The sequence below is a fragment of the Amblyomma maculatum genome, chromosome 3 (assembly GCF_055883805.1).
Source record: "Amblyomma maculatum isolate TAMU_Amacu chromosome 3, ASM5588380v1, whole genome shotgun sequence".
Lineage (NCBI taxonomy): Eukaryota > Metazoa > Arthropoda > Arachnida > Ixodida > Ixodidae > Amblyomma > Amblyomma maculatum.
Window position 1 is genome coordinate 51,213,933 of NC_139346.1, and position 17,352 is coordinate 51,231,284.

At 48.9% G+C, this 17,352-nt stretch overlaps 1 pseudogene; it reads left to right on the forward strand.

The window, feature by feature from the left end:
• Positions 1–619: 619 nt before the first annotated feature.
• On the forward strand, positions 620–1,485 carry LOC146194740 (uncharacterized; annotated as a pseudogene).
• Positions 1,486–17,352: the final 15,867 nt, after the last annotated feature.

A 17,352-nucleotide genomic window follows, 5' to 3' on the forward strand; every position in this document is an offset into this window, starting at 1 on the left:
CCTTACCAAAGTATTGAACATGTGCAAGGGAGACGGCCGCAGGCTACTGGAAGACCTCGAAGGCGAAGTACCTAAAGACATTGAAGGGGCAGTACCCGGTGCCCGAGAGGTACAAAGGACCCGACAACAGAGTTAGACAGGCCGTTTTTCAGGACGGAACAGTGGGCAGCGATAGATAACAAGAAAGGTGCACCCGACAGGGATGCCATAACATAGAATATACTCGGTAGCGAGCGGTAAAGCGGCCCGCGGCCTCCTAGGGCACATCAAAGAAGCCTTAGTTGCCGAAGTAATGGAAGGACGCCGAAGTCTGCTTCATTCCAATGCCCGGCAAAGCCCTCACGATAGACAACATGCAGCCCACCTTCCTCACGTCCTGCTCAGAAAAGGTGATGGAGTGCATGGTCCTTCACCGGCTGTAGACGCACCTCGAAGTAGCCGATCAGATGCCGGAAACGATGTACGGCTTCAGGCAACACATCAGCTCCCAAGACGTGATGATCCAACTTCACGAATTGGCCGTCAAGCCAGCAACGAGGCACGCGCCACGCTGGCTCACCCTCGACCGGAAGGGAGCGTTTGATAACGTGTCGCACGCGGGCCTGTTGCCGAATCTAAAATGACCAGGTGTGACCGGAAGACATTCGGCTACATCAAAGATTTTTTGTCAAACCGAACAGCGACCACCAGGATAGAGGAGAAGGCGGACCCTGTCGAGCTCAGACCCTGTGATAGGGCACCCCACAGGATATGGTCTTGTCAAATCTGCTCTTCAATGTGGCCCTCCTGCCCCTGCCCGATCGACTCAAGCAAATCGAAGGCGTGGACCACGCGTCCTACGCCGACAGTATTACGGTGTGGACGGCTCGAGTCGAGTCTGATGCCTGGATGAAGGAAGCCTTGCGGAGGGCGGAAACAACCGTGCCCGAGCACGCTAAGTCGTGCGGACAGAGCTGCGCTCCCCAGAAATCATAGTTGCTTATTATACAACCGGGAATCCAAGAAAGAGCTACCGTCGAACTTGATCGTCACCATTGACTGAACGGCCATCAAGCCAACAGAGCAGATTAGGATCCTCGGCCTACTACTTCAGACCGACAGGAAGGCAAGTGCTACCGACACAAAGATCAAGGCTACAACCAAACAGATACTCAGTATGATTAGAAGGGTATCTAACAGCAACAGAGGCTTCACAGAGGACGATGCCATGCACCTGATACGTGCGTTCGTCGTGTCGAGGGTTACCTACTATGCCCCCTATCCCCCGCTGACAAAGGCCAATAGGGACACCCTAAACACGGTGCTTCGTAAGGCAACGAAGCAGCACTGGGCATGTCTATTTACTCGTCCACGAAAAGACTGCTAGACATGGGCGCCACAACACGGTGGACGAGCTCATTGAAGCCCACCTCTCTAATCAGAGAATCCGGCTCGGTCACACGGAACACAAACGAGCCGTCTACGCAAGATAGGATGGCAGATTGAGCCAGTACCCATCAAGGCGGCCCTTCGGAAGACTGGAGACGAGCGTTCAGACCAAACCCCTTCCTAGAACAGAACGCCGGGCAAGCACGACGAGAGGCGACCCACGTGGGTCAAAGCCATAGCCCGGAAGCTGGAAGAGAATCAAAGGGTGCTCTACGCGGATGCCTTGCTCCGAAAACATAGTGACCGTGCAGCGTTAGTAGTTACGCTAAAAGACAGGCTGGTGGTCAGCGCGTCCATAACGACAACAGACCCCGCAGTTGTCTGTTAGCGTGCATTTATTTTGGAAGGATTATTTCGTCCATTTACCGCGGACATAAAGGAAGATTACACCAATGCATCTGCACAAATTTAGAATGCGCACTGCTATGTTGACACAAATCGCACGAGGTTCCCGAGTTTAGTTCTTGTAAGGCCCGGTTGTGCCAACTACAGCGCTTACGCTGATAAACAATAATGATATTTGACGGTTGCTTCACTGGTGTAAATTTTATACAGAACAGCCACGAGAAGACCGGTTCTACCTAGCGTAGTGAAGCCTTCCGTGTTGGCGTTGCCAACGTTGCGAGCCGAAAATTATAAGCATGACCATCGGAGCTGAAAGCTGACAAATGGTGAGGAAGAACATTGATGGTGTCATACGACCACCTGACATTGCCAGGTTTGCAGGAACTGCAAGCTCGTGCTTCTCAATTCAGATTGTTGGTCGAACCGAGAATTGAACCGTCCACTATCCTTGAATACCGAGTCAGAAGTACAGCTCTAGATAAAATAGGCGCGTTCATAAGGCTTGGTTAAGTGGGGAGCTTTTATCTACATCGAGGAGTATTTCGCATATTATAATAGCCTACTACTGTATGGCAGAAGATATAACGCAATAGCATTCAAGCCCCCTTTCTCCAGAAAACCTGACGTTCTGGGTATAGATTTTGTCGACATTGTGAGTGAAAACTCATGTGTAAGGTGTCAACTGCTACATACTTTCTCGACGACAAAGAAAAAGACTGGCATGACCAGGAGGAAGAGAAAGAAGAAGAACGGCACGTTCAGGAGGAAGAGAAAGAAGAGCGGCACGGATAGGAGGGCGAGAAAGAAGAGTGTCATTAGCAGGAGGAGCAGAAAGAAAGGGAACGGTGCGAGCAGGAGGAATAGGAAGAAGAACCGCGCGGGCAGGATTAGGAAAAGAATGGCAGGAGCAGGAGGACGAGAAATAGAAAGAACGACGCGGGCAGGAGGACGAGAAAGAATGGGGTGAGCAGGTGGAAGAGAGATAAGAGGAATAGCGGGAGCCGGAGGAAGACAAAGTAAAAGAACGGGGGAGCAGAAGGAAGAGGAAGAAAGAAAACGGCGTAAGTAGGAGGAAAAGAAAGAAAAAGAACGGCGCGAGCAAGAGTAGGAGAAAGGAAATGAACTGCGCTAGCAGGAGGAAGAGAAAGAAGAACAGTTCGTTCAGGATGAAGGGAAAGAACGGCGCGAGGAAGAGGAAGAGAAAGAAGAAACACAGCGCGAGCAGGAGGAAAAGAAGGATGAATGGCGGGAGCAGGAGGAAAAGAAAGAAGGCGTGAGCAAGTAGAAGAGAGAGAAGAGGAATAGCGGGAGCAGGAGGAAAAGAAAGAACAATGACGGAAGCAGCAGGGAAAGAAATGTAACACTGTGAGCAGGAGCAAAGAAAGAAAAAGAATGGCTTTGAACAGGAGAAAAAAAGTACGGTTTGAGCAGAAGGAAGAGAAAAAAAATGAACTGGGTTAGCAGGAGGAACAGAAAGTTCAACGGTGGCAGGAGGTGGAAAAGAAAATGGTGCGAGCACGTGGAAGAGAGAGAGGAGGAACAGTGGGAGCAGGTTGAAGAGAAAGAAAAGGAACAGCATTGAGCAGAAGGAAAAATTACGGCGCGAGCAGGACGAAGAGGAAGAAGGCGTGAGCTGGAGGCAGAGGAAGAACCACAGCGGGAGCGGCTCGAGCAGAAGGAAACGAAAGATTTCTCTGAAATTATCTTAGTATTTAGTCAGCGGGGGGAGGGTGGCTCAGTCTAGGGTCTCGTTGGCCGCGACTGCAGTAACAACGCGGCGCACCAGCCATTGCTGGTGCTCCGGACAGGGGTCCTACAGGACGGCCTCCCGAACTTCCATGCTGGGGTAGGGGAGTGGATTTAGAGAAGGGGGTAACTTGACATGCCCAAACCATGTGGTAGAGCTTTGCCTGCTCACTGCAATGGGGGCAATCAGGAGAATAAGGGGAGGGGTACCAGAGGTTTAGAAGAAATTGCGTAACAAAGGTATTAGTTTGCAGGCGGCGGTAAGTTGCTGCTTCTTGAGTAGACGGGGGTGAACGGCGGGAGCAGGAAGAAGGGAAAAAACGGCGCTAGCAGGATGAAGAGAAAGAATAAGAACTGCGCAAGCAGGAAGAAGGGAAAGAAAAAGAATGGCGGGAGCAGGAGAAGATCTCATCCACTACATACTTTCTGCTATTCTCAGAGTATATATACGCATTCCTAAGCGGGCGGCTGATCCACGGCCTATACGCCCCTACGGTGCAGCAGCTGGAGACCACCGCGCATGCGCAGTAAGGCGAATAACTAAGGCGTGACGTTACATGACGCACTCTGCGGAGACCAGCGATATGTGCCAGGTCGAATTAAGCTTTGGCAGGTGTGGGTAAATGAAGCAATTGCGCGATGTACGAGAAGTCAAGCAGGAGCAGAAGAATGGAGCGCCGCCTGCTACATGCACCACATGGGCGAAGAAACCGACAGCGAGCAGGCCGGGTGCCGCGAGGCACGTGCCCGAAAGTCGCCTGAAGAAGGAGGAATCAACATTTATTATGCCAGAAATAAATCGGTGGTGCATGCAGGCACCAAGCGGGGTGTGTCCCTAGTTGCGGGACCCATATGTTTCCAGCAGCTCCTAACCCCTGTCTGTCAGTGCGAGCTGAATTGATAGAGTGGGGCTGGATAACAAGGTCTCCCATCGCTCAAAGTGTTTGGGATTGCGGTATTGGCGGGAAGGGGAGGAGGGGGGTTTTGAGTTTTGTTCATTCTGCCAAAATATGCGGCAGCATGCCCTTTTCGTTTTCGCAAAAAGGACAAAGCATATTGTGTTTCGCAGGGAACATGTGGTTCATCTGTACGGGATGTGCAAGCGATCCCGCCTGCGCTCGACGCAGGATCTCTGTTTGTGCATGCGAGTTTGAGGTGCGGTTCTGGAAGTCTGCACCTTTCCTCTCGGTACATTCGTGTATCTCCCGAAAGCTTGGTAGCTCTTCCGGCTCACCCCGGATTGACTGTTCTCGGGAATGGTTGTCTGCAATAGTGGTTCCTGCTACCTGCGAGTGAGCCGGGACCCTCACGAGCTCTATGGCTGTTCCCGGAGGCTCGCACTTAGGTAAAATGGCTCGAGCCGCGCAGGAGATTATCTCCCTGTGGAAGCTTCTGTAGGCTTTGAGTCGGTGGCCACGGTGTACACCCTCGGCTGTACACCACAACAGCAGGCCTTTCAGGAACCTCAACGCCGCCTTCAGTTACCACCTGTTTTGGCGCACTTTGATGAACACGCTGATAGGGAGGTACACACTGATGCGAGCAATTTTGGTTTGGGCGCTATCCTAGTTCAGGTCCAAAAGGGTCAACAACGTGCACTTGCTTACGAAATTCGTTCGTTGTCGAAGATTGAGGGAAATTATTCTGACGCTGAAAAAGAGTGCCTCGCCATCGTATGGGCATTTATGAAGTTCAGGCCATACTTGTACCTTTCAAAGTAGTGACGGATCATCACGCACTTTACTGGTTAGCCAGTATTGAGAATCCATCAGGGCGCCTTGCACGATGGAGTCTTCGCCTACAGCAATATGGCATCACAGTGACCTACACGTCCGGTCACAGACATTTGGACGCAGATTGTCTTTCCCGGGCTCCCGTTTAGCCTGCCCCAAGTGACGCAGGCGAAGCGGACGTCTTCGTCAACGCAGCAGGTGGTGGTGGTGACAAACGTTTATTCATTTAAAAAGGGTGGATGTACGCATGGGCCGGATCTTTGACTATCAGCCCTTACAGATACTGGGTGGGGTTCCTAGTGCGGGACCCCAGTGGCGTTGGCCGCTGCCCGGGCGCGCTCGACCAAGGCCTTTTGGGCCTGCAGGTCATAGCAGCCGAGCAGGGTCGCCTCTCAGTCCTCCTGAGTGGGGTTGGGGTGAGGAGGAATAGCTGGGTTGGATGGGCAAGCCCACCCCATGTGGTAGATGTCCGAGGACTTCTCCGCACAGTGCTGACAACTGCTCGTGAAGGAGGGATTAAAATGTTTCAGTGCTGCCGGGCACAGCAGAGTGTTGGTATATACAGAAGCCGCTACTCCGTCTTAGATAGACCTTTACTCGGGCGAGGGTAAAGGCTATGACAAGATTGATAGTAAAGTTTAAAATAATACTCGGGTTCGAATTCGAGATCCTGATCTAGGGGGTCGAGATGGGAAGCCCGGAAAGAGAGCACGCGGGCGGCGGCGTGGGCTGCCTCATTTCCTTCGAGACCCATATGAGCAGGAGCCCATACTATTTTCCGGTAAGCGGGGTCCCCGGTATAGGTGCAATTTTGAAGTAGTCGGTAGGCTAAGTATGGTGCCCAGCCTTGCTCGACGTTCCGACAGGCCCCTCGCGAGTCGGAGATAATTGCTTTAGAATCAGTGTCAGTAGCTGCCAGCGCAATGGCGACCTCCTCCGCGTGGGTTATGTCACGGGCGCGAAATGTAAGCCCGTTAACAGTTTTGGACTGGTGGACCACTGCGGCCGTGTAACATCCCCCCTGGTGGGGGCCGGAGGCGTCCACGTAGTAAATGCCGGGTTTTGACCCATAATGGCGGCCCAGGGCTTCCGCTCGCGCCAGGCGCCGGCCATTGTGGTCTTCACGTGTCATGTTTTTAGGAAGAGGGCGTACGTGGAGGGCGCATCTCCACTCGAAAGGGAGGCGTACACGATCTTCCATAAGAGTGGTATGTTGGATGTGTAGCCGGGTAAGGAGAGCTCTACAGACTTCGGTGTGCAACAACGCACGGATACTGATCTTCAGGCAATAATTTATTATCTGCAAAGTGCTAGCGGCAGAGTTTCTGTAGCTTACCGGCGCGCTTTATCCTCTCTCTGCCTACGCGGCGACGTGCTTTCCAGGAAGAATTAATCACGAGAACGCAAGCCAAAATTCAAGAAAAATACTACTGGCCTCGTCTGGGACATGACGTAACGAATTACGTTCGCACTTTGCGTGAATCTCAGCGCCGATATATTCTTACTGTCAAGCCAGCTGGCTTCCTAAAACTCATAGAGCCTTCCGCCCAGACATTTCAACAAATCGTCATGGATTTGTTAGGACCATCCCCTACCTCAAGCTCCGGACAAAAGTGGATAGTAGTCGCCACCTACTACCTTTTACCTTTTACCTTTTATTATTCCTCTCAGAATATGACGAAAAATGTAAAAGAGAGAGGGAGCCCGGACCAGCAAAGTTTTGCCAGGCTTAATCCAATTTAAGATAAAAGAAAAGGAGCTAAACGCCCAAAATAAAAAAAATTTAGATTAAAAAAAACATGGACATAAAAAGGTAAAAAATGTACATTAAAGATACAAAAGGAAACAAAGATCACAGCTGCCTAGTTACAATAGATAGATATATGAAAAGGAAAAAGGAAAATGACACGTTACGCGGAGACAGCGGCTCTTCCAAGGGGAACTGCTATTGAAGTTGCAAAATTATTTGTACCAGAAATCATCCTGCGCCACAGTGCTCCTCGGGTTGTGATCACGGACTTAGGTGCTGCGTTTTCTTATGCAGCATATCCTTGTCAGACAAGTCACCGCAGGACTACTTCCTACCATCTCCAGGCGAACGGATTAACCCAACGTTTAAACAGTACGCTTGCCGACATGATTTCAATGTGTGTGGACGTTCAGCATAAAACATAGGATATAGTCCCGCCAGGGTGATACAGTGGCAAGACGCCCGACTACTGTCTAGAATACCCGGATTCGAACCCGACCTCGGTGGCTGCGTTTCGATGAAGCGTGTGCTGTGCGATGTCTGCGCACGTTAAAGATCCCCAGGTGGTCGAAATTATTCCGCAGCTTTCCACTACGGCTCCTCTTTCCCTCTTTCCACTTTAACTCCCACCTTCCTTCCTTCCCTTACGGCGCGGTTCAGGTGTCCACAGATACAAGTGTGACAGATACTGCGCCTTTCCCTCCCTGTGAACCAATTATTATATTATCAGTCCTACCTTACGTAACGTGCGCGTATAATACAACCATCCAGAAACGACCAATATGACACCGTTTAGTTGTTTATGACCGCCAAGTCACCACAACACTCGATGCCATGCTACCCAATGACGACGAACACCCCAATGATGAGGTTGCGTACGTTTTGCAACTTGCCGAAGAAGCCCGCCAGCTCACTAAGCTGCGCATCTGAAAGCAGCAGGTGCAGGATGCGCTACACTACAAACTGCGGCAGAATATCATACGGGTGACCTTGTCTGGGTTTGGTCTCCAGTTCGACGACGCGGACTTAGCAAAAAGCTATTGCGTCGCTACTTCGGTCGTTAGTGAGTTCTGCTCCGCGTTGGTGAAGTTCTTCCTCACGAGGCCCCACGATCAAGTCGTACCGCACGCCCAGAGATAGTCTGCGTCCTTCGACTCAAACCTCATCGCGCGACGACGTCCTCCCTGCGAGACCGTGAATTGCCTGCTTCCTCAACGGGGGAGCTAATGATGCTAGTATGAAGAAGACAAAAAGAGAAGCCAAAGACGATGAAGTTTCCGACTCGCGCTCGAACCGTACGTCCCTGGACTTCGCCAACACCGGGCTCTGTGTTATCGGCTCTGTGGCATTCGCACGTCTTTTCGCTAACGTGATATTACGGCAAGGAAGAGGCTGAAAAACCTTCGTGTACACGCTTAGATGAAACTTTCTATGAAGTATGCCTAAAACTGAAGTGTGCCTAAAACTGTATAGTGAGAAACATATGAGAAATTTGATGCCCTGGATGGTCTGGTGCTGTTGCTTTATTTATTTTCGCTTCTTCTGGCGTGACCACTGAGCGTTGAAATGCAAAGTTTGTTTTTGCAACATTCCACCTGTAGCTGTCTTGTGAACAGCTAAGGCATTATGCTGCCTCAGCAAGTGGGTGTTGGGTGCCTCGCAAGCTGCTTCAAGCAGCTTTCTATGCTAGCTTGCACCATGAAGAGAAAGAAACAGATCGTTCAGCCTTCAATGTCGTAGCTTAATAACTTGCGAAAAATAAACTTGGTGTTTATTTAAAATAAACCAAATAAAACTGCATACCAAACTTTCGCAGTAACATATTACCCAAGCAGACACAATAAACATTTTAGTAAAGGTGATGTTGAAATAATTCCTTGTTAGGTTCCTCAATTAAAACTAAACTGTAAAATAAATAGTAACAAAACCAAATAGTAACCACTAATGCTGAAACACCACCGCGTAATAACAAATTCAAGAAAGTATCTGTGCTTGTAATTATACATAATTACATTATAGTCAAACATTATATTCTGAAATTATGATGAGGACCAAACTTTACCTTTGGCTGCACCTAATAGAATAGAAAATCCCTATGAATCAAAAAACGTCACAAAATATATACGCGAAAGAAACCTAGGATTACAAAAAGGCTTGCCCTGCTCAATCCATAGAGGAATGCTATCTTAACTGCGAATTTGCATAAGGAAACGGCATTGCAGTCTCATCCGACAGTTTTCCTTATGTGCCTCAGTTAATTGAGATACAAGAGGCTTCACATCACACACTACACATATCGACACCAGAAGCGGCTCCCGTGGTTCTCTGCCCCGCCGCAGGGGATGAGGTCAGTGAAGCGCTGGGACCAGCGAAAGACGACCATGCAGTCTTGCCCGCTCGGATACAGCGCTCCTCGGTCAGCCCGGCGACAGCTGTACGAGCAGTGGAACATGGAGAACAGCACCTCTGGTGGAAGTTCCACGTTGGGGAGCACCTCTCCTCCTAAGGAACTCCTTGAGAAGGCCAGGTACGCCAGGCGTGATGCCACCGTGTGCTCTAGCACGCTTCCTGTCAGGTTGTGTTCGTCCAGTCGCGCTGTCGGGCTTTCAGCTTCTAGCTGAAAGAGAGAAAAAAATAATTCATCCCTTCTTTCTGTGACAGTGCGAGCTTCAACGTGACAGCGTTGAATGTCCCGTGCAGTGAAAATCCGGCGTTGGCGCCGAGTTTGTCGCTGTGAGATACACGCAGCTTTGGTATTCCAAGAGGCGGGTGACAGAGGGAGCAGTTCACAGCACTCAGTAGTGGAGTATATTGTGGAAGTAGAAATTTTAGCATGCCATGGTAGTCCGGTACGTGTCGTCTTGGACGACGGCCTGCACCGCATTCCTGTCCTCGAGAAAGTAGGATTCGGCGGATTCATGACCAAATGTGGACGGCGTATTTTTATGCTCCCGCCTCGCGATGCAGGCCCTGTTTAAATACATCCGTAGATGACCGATACCCAGCATTAGGGTTTCTTCCCCATGGGTTGTTAGCGATTACCTCCTGCATGATGAGCAGCGAGTATGCGTAATCGAAGGAGTTGAGTAACCTGATAGCCATGCCGAGCAAGATATACTACTTAGCCAGAGGAGAAAAGCACACAAGGGGTGCAAGTGAAAACTCCGGATTGCAAAAACGCCTGTATGCACTATCAACTTAACAGTGTTTTACGCCTACTTAAAAACGTAAAACGTTATTTCAAACTCCACTTTCGAAAAACTTTTGTTCAAATATTATAATGTAACTTTTGTATGAGAGGGAAGGAGGAAGAGGGACCGTAGGGCTAAAGATTAGCCATGCAGGACGCTCGCTGGGACGCATTATACATGTCATTCATACATACGCAATCCACCCCTTGCGAGAAAACACAGTATCGATGTTCAAAGTTTCCAGTGTTGGAGTGGTCCGAGAGCTCTAAACAATAAAGAGCAGCCGTGTAAGGAGCACGAGTGTATATTTGACCGTACGTTCGGCCCCCCTAATTTTCTGCCAGTCCGGCTACACCTACTTTCCCTTCGAATCCACTTCGCTACCCTCACCGACCATCGGCTCTCCTCCGCTCGCATTACATGCCCTACCCATGTTTATTGATTCTTCAAGATGTCTACAAGTATGTCATTAACTCGAATTTGTCTTCTGACCCACTCTGCACGCTTTCTACCTCTTAACGTTACCCCTACCATTTTCCGTTCTATAGCTCTCGGCGTTGTCCTCATAAGACGCGAATGTATTCAGTCATAACAAAAATGATATGAATATTTGTTAAATTCCTCTCTTGTACCTGAATAAAATCTGAAAAAGGATTTTGCTTATTTCACGCTTGCCGAAAATCGTGAAGAATCAATGAAACTTTGCAGAATGTTAATCAATCATATGATGTGCTTCTACAGCGGCGTTACCGGGCAAAAACTGTTTAGGCTTTTTGTTGCGGTGGCTGTCTGCAGGTTCGTCTTTCCGATGCCTCTCTCGTGCAATCCAAATACAGTCAAACCCACCTATAACAATACTGAAGTGCCATGAAAATATCATTTTTATAGCCATTAACTGTAGCTAGGCTAAACCAAAACATCAAGAAAATACGAGAGACTTGAGAAATTTTATTAAAGAGGAAGTAGCTTACACTTTTCACATCTGTGGAGGCAAAATATGCAATCAATCAGCTCAATTTTAATTTGAGTGCTTAACGCCAATATTGTTGACATCTCTCTCCACGGTGTCCAGCAGCTGCATAAAGCTGAGTGCAAGATATTTAGCTCAAATGATGTCCGGCAGTGACTTGATCATTATTAAAACTTCGTGATGCGGTTTGGCTGGCATAGTCGCAGTGTTTGAGTTTTTTTTTCCTGCGAGGGTTTTCACACACAGACCAAACGCACTTGTTATAATCAATAATCTGCTGTTACAACATTGTTATATGCGGTATATTTTACCATAGAGCACATGGCAAACTTAACAGTGCTACAGCTGTCCAATGTTATATTCAGTATGCAAATCTGTATTGTTATAAGTGGGTTCACTGTATTACGAAAATCTTGGATATAACGAAGGATTGATCATAACAAAGATATTGGATATAGCAAATGTCTGGATTAACAAGAAACAGGGATAACGAAAACGTTGAGTATAACAAAAACCTGTAATCTAATCAGACTCTGATATAAAAGCAACCACAGACTACACAGACGTAACAAAATACTCTGGTATAACGAAAACCATGCCCTAAGTTGAGCGCGCAGTATCCTACACGGTAGAAGACAGATGGATACTGGGTCTCTTTTGGAAGTGCTGCAAGCAAAAACACTGAGCAGAAAGTGTAATAGAAGATGTGCCTCTTTCGCTTTTCGTTGGCAGCAATCAAACTGAGCGCGTTTGAATTCACAGAGAATGATTATGTTGAGGCCGTATAGGCCGATAAGGATAATTTATAACCACAACTTTGTCTCCGCAGTCTCAATAATCGCTCTTCGTACACACATGACACGTACGTTGCTAACGCATGCCTCGTCGCATTAATTGTGACCACAGCCTGTAAAATTTTGAATGCGTCAGCACTAAAGAATAGGTTGGTGGAGAGTAAGGTGATAATCATATGACAGGAAACGGTTGGCAGGCCCAACATCATTTGTGGGGCAGTGAAAATTACATAATTGAAATTTTGATGCCGTAATATGCCCTAAACATCACTTCAACACAATTAATACACATAATTTATGGTTTAGAATGTTTTGTATTGAGGTGGAAGAATAGGACCATCCGTACAACCATTACATCCCGAGTTGGACAGGCTACCTCCCTATGCCACCGCTTGAAGATTTTCAGGTCGGTTAAAGGAAGACCTTTTGCTAGAGTTTTGCACATTCTGATAGAAAAAGAGAGCAAAATAAAAATAAACTAGTATTTGTAAGTAACCTTAATAACCTTAACCTTAATAAAGAAATCTGGAAAAGTTGTTGGATGTCTTTCCAGGTTACGCCGAGCGTCGTCCGAGCTGCCATGATATTTTTAACACTGTTTCTTTGTTTTAAGAACGCAAAGTTGTGTGCAAGATGTTACACAACAGAAGTGAAATACAAGCAATTTCTTGACCATGAGTACATCTCTAAACGTGCAACAACAAAAGGAGAAAAATAGAAGGGCGCTCGAAACACTGTAAGAGGAGAACGTGAAGACATTTACAGCAACATGCTTATGCACTGTTATCCAGGGTCCTGGTTGTCAATTATTTAACCGGTTATAATAAGTTCTTAATTGTTTTTCTGATTGCTTTAGCTTGCTTGTAACACGTGGCATATATCCGAGTCTTTGGTTGTGTCCATTGTTTCGTTACATTCCCTTACCTCATGTATCCTGTGGGGAACGATCTCCCATCGTTCCCTTTAAAGTCGGCTTTTCCCCCGAGGTTCTTACTCTAGCTATCGCGGAATGGCGCCAACGTTGCTGGTCAACATTAACTATCGAGAGACGGCGCCAGCGTGGCAGCTGCACTGGCAGCACAAGCGCCACCCTGATCTTGTCACCGGACATGCGGACAAAGCCAACTCCCTTTGGCATTGGGACCTGGACGCGAGCGGACGTCTCCTCGCGGCACTCCGCATTCTTTTGTACCCAAGAGCACGGCCCGCAGTTGTCGGCGTGTGCTCGGTAGCGCACGCGATCACTGGGTGGGATCGGCGGTTTTGACTGTCAGCCGCAACTAAGCGGGGAAAACGTATTTGTTCCCCTAGTACAACCCCACATCTGGCGCCCAACGTGGCGCCGCTCTTGGAACACTGGACAACTGTTTGTTCGTGGCAAGGGACGTTCTTTGTCCGGACATGACAAGAGCTAGGCTTAGAGTGATTTTGATCGCTAGGCCCTGAGGCATGCTTTCTTGAGTGCGAGGTGAATTCCGCTGTAGCATGTTTTAACATTTCGGCATGCTTATCGCATTTTTTGTGCCCTTTGGAAAAGCTTGTTCACTTTGAAAGCCACATGGTGCACATCGAGGCAGCACGAGGCCTAGCGCCTGCGTAGTCGCCAAGTCTGAAGCGAGTGAGCACAGAAGCCGCGTGGGTGGTCCGAGTTTTCTGCACATATTTTCTCATCTGTCTCTTTTGTGACTCCGGGAGTCGTGGGCTTTGGGAGCCGAGCAGCTTGGGGCCACGGGTGCCACGATGAGTTTGCTAGTATTGCAGCTCGGCACCGGGCGTTCCGACACCGTCCGGGACGGTGGGCGCTGATGGCAAATCCGCTTCGTGCGGTGAGCGGAGGACCAACCCATTGTGCTGATGTCTCCTCGCGGCTGTGTGCGCGTAACCTTTTTCCGGGTTGTTTTCTTCTCTTTTTTAAGACAGTCTTTGTCATAGTGGTCATTATGCCTAACACTTTCGTAGCTGCCTGCACCACGCCAGAAGGAAGGACCGCCAGGACCGTGGTGTTGTAAAGCGGGAATACATTGCTGCCCACTTGTTTTTTTCGGTATCCTCGCACGAACTGAGCAGTCTCGTTCAACTCAAGAAAGGGCTTTGTTCACTTGAACTTTGCATTTTACAGCTGCATGACACGTTTTGCTAGCGAGTTTTGTACGGAACCATGAGGCCCGTGCGGGCGCCAATGCTCCCTCCCATGACTCTCTTTAAAGGCATGTGGAGAGCGTTCTGGTTATGCAGGTTCACCGGAGCCACCCAGGATTACTGGCCTCTGCACATCATCTCACTGCCGCCTGCTGGGACGGAGCTGCCTGTATCCTGTTTGGCACATCCACCCGGGGCAGCCGTGGGGAAACCAGTCAAAAGTCCCATCTGGCTGCATATCCTGGCCTGCAGCTTTCAGCCGGACTCGCGGGCCCTGTGGATACGTGGTCAACTTCTCGCGATCCCTAGTGTTGCTCCGTAACAGGGCCTGGCTCGGTACTCTCTGGCGCCGCCTCTGCGGACTTCCGGCCGCAGTTTTCGGCCGGGCCCCGCCGCGTACCGAGTTGCAGACACTGCCGCCCACGTAACATGCCAGCCATCCTGCGGAGACCATCATGCTACCGTCGGTGCACCGCGGAAGTATGCGAGGGCGTCGTCGGTGCTGTTTCTGCTGCAAGCTCCTGCCTCGAGTGCAAGTTCATGAAGACATCTCTATAGCATGTACTTACGCGCACGTGGGTCAATTTAAGGTTGGGGGGGATGTGGGGAACGATCTCCCATCGTCCCCTTTAGAGTCGGCTTTCCCCCGCGGTAGTTACTCTAGCTATCGCGGAACAGCGCCAACATTGGCGGTCAACGTTAACTATCGAAAGATGGCGCCAGCGTCGCGGCTGCACTGGCAGCACAAGCGCCACCCCTAATCTTGCCACCGGACACGCGGACAAAGCCAACTCGCTTCGGCATCGGGGCCTGGACGCGGGCGGACGTCTCCTCGCGGTACTTCGCAGTCACCGGCGAGGCGAAGCCTCGCGGGACTTATCCCGCTTGCCCGTCTTGTCCTGCCTCGGAGTTTATCCCCTGCTCTAGAGTGGGCGAACAATCGCTTATAACCTTGCTGGTTAGTCAGACGACCTGTATTCATTAGTGTGTTTTATTGCTAGCTGGCGTTGTTGTTATTGCGGCAATAAATGCCTGTTCGTTGTCAGCACGTGTTGTTCCTTTGTACCCAAGAGCACGGCCCGCAGTTGTCTGCGTGCGCTCGGTAGCGCACGCGATCACTGGGTGGGGTCGGCGGTTTTGAATGTCAGCCGCGACTAAGCGGGATAAACGTATTTGTTCCCCTCGTACAACCCCACAATCCATGTTCTTTGTTATATGCCAAGTATTTCAGAATGTTCAAACTTTTAATATATCACTGGCTACAAAGAATTCTGACACACGGGAGGTACCTTACGCCTTCAAGACGCTCTAAATGCTCTGGCATTCAAAAGAAAGTCTTTCTCTGCATCCATTCCCGATCTTGTATTGCCGGCCCAAGCGCCCAACTTCACAACTTACATTAATTAAAGTTTCCCTCGTTGCCATCAACTATTTCGATCCTCATAGGCTTAGTTTCCATGGGAGACTGAGCCTCATAAGCCTCTCCTCCGAGCTTGCTGCATAAGTTCAAGTTTAGATTCTGGTGTATCGCAGCGAGGGATTATAGTGATTCTCAATATTCTAAAAAATGCAAAATATCAATGGTGCTAAAAAAATGTGCAGCAGGCATGTATTACATCCGCTATAACACGAGGCAAGACCAGCTATGCATGTGCCAATGAAATTATTTGATGTGCACACAGATACTTAAATGTTGGCCATTGGTAAGTAACTGGCTCGAAGTTGACATACAGTGACTGAAGCTTGAGCTACTGAGGCCACCCATCATAAATGAAGCCGGGACGCAGTTATCAGCTGGTGAAGAAACTCATACTTAGAAATGTAAGAGTGTTAACTGGCCTTAATGTTTTTTTTTTTAATATTAGCACTGCTGTCACCTCGATGCACCAAGTGCATACACTCAAGAAATGGCGTCCACTTAGCTATCTATTCGATTAATAAAGAGATGAACCGTTAAAAACGATATTCCTCTGTTCATATCTAGAAACAAATGCTGAGCAATAGCACTTGAACATGCTCTGGCTCACACTGCTTCCAGGACCCCGATCCATATAAACGAGGCCTTTTTTCTCCTAGAACAATACGCACACCGCATCCAAAAGGAGGCAACCAATGCAGACAGTTGCAGTCAAGGTCGTCAACAAGCTGGTCATATTACATTCTGTATGCCTAGCCCAGCTGTTCTTCGCATCGTAACAGGTAAAAAAGATGCTAAATTGCTATGTAACACTTTGTGTTCAAAGATGCATGCTTATTTGGAAAGCGCCATAACGTTGCTGCTGACACACCCCTCCCCCCACCCCAGTTCGATGCTTGGCGAACTTACGCTGCGGTTTTCAGCGTGCAGGCAGTAGCGGTGGTCAGGCTTCGCGATGTCGATGTTCTTCCAGTACGCCATCCAACGGGATAGGTGGGCATCCGGCAGCTCCTGCACTATGTGGCGTGCCAAGCCATGCGCGATGATCTGCAGGCATAACAGTGGTTAGTTTAACTTCGTGTTGAAAGTCGGGTTTAGATAACTGCAGCAGTGACTCTCGAGAACACGAACTGAGCCGCATTTAATACTGCACATTTATGGGAAGAACGGTTGCTTATGCGAGTATTGGTTCATCTTGGATACTATAACGAGCACATGAAGACACACATGACAGCACTTCTTGCGCGTAGATTTCTTCCTTTCGGCTTCATCGAAACGGTGCTTTAAATCTATGTCGGGGGGTATTTTGCATATTCTGGTAACTTACTAGAGTGCAGAAACTGATACGCGTAATATAAGAAGCGTAATTTCAGGCATCAGTTATTAACCGAATAGCAAATAAGATGTGCACCAACGAGGCCCCGCAATAAGACTAGCAGACGGCAGCCATAAATGCTATCGCGCCATATCCTTAAAGACAGATCTTCAGTGCCACCCCACACCCTTTCCCCCCACTCGACTTCGTTGCGTAGTCCCCCAAAACAATTAACAACACACCAAGCGAACAAGACGTCATTCCCTGCTTTGGTGAAAGGGTCTCGTCTGGCTAGTAAGCGATGATCTATAGTTCCGAGCTTCTTCGCAGTATGTGGAATATACGAGTCCAATTGGCAACGTCTAGGCATCCTGAAGAGTGAAGTTGAAAGGGCCTTAGCCAGCCTTGCTAAGAACAAAGCTAGCGGAATTGATGGCTTTCCAGCTGAGTTGCTTCAAAACCTCAACCATGACGACGCTGTTAATGTTCTGTATACATTATGTCAGCAAATTTGGACAACCCTG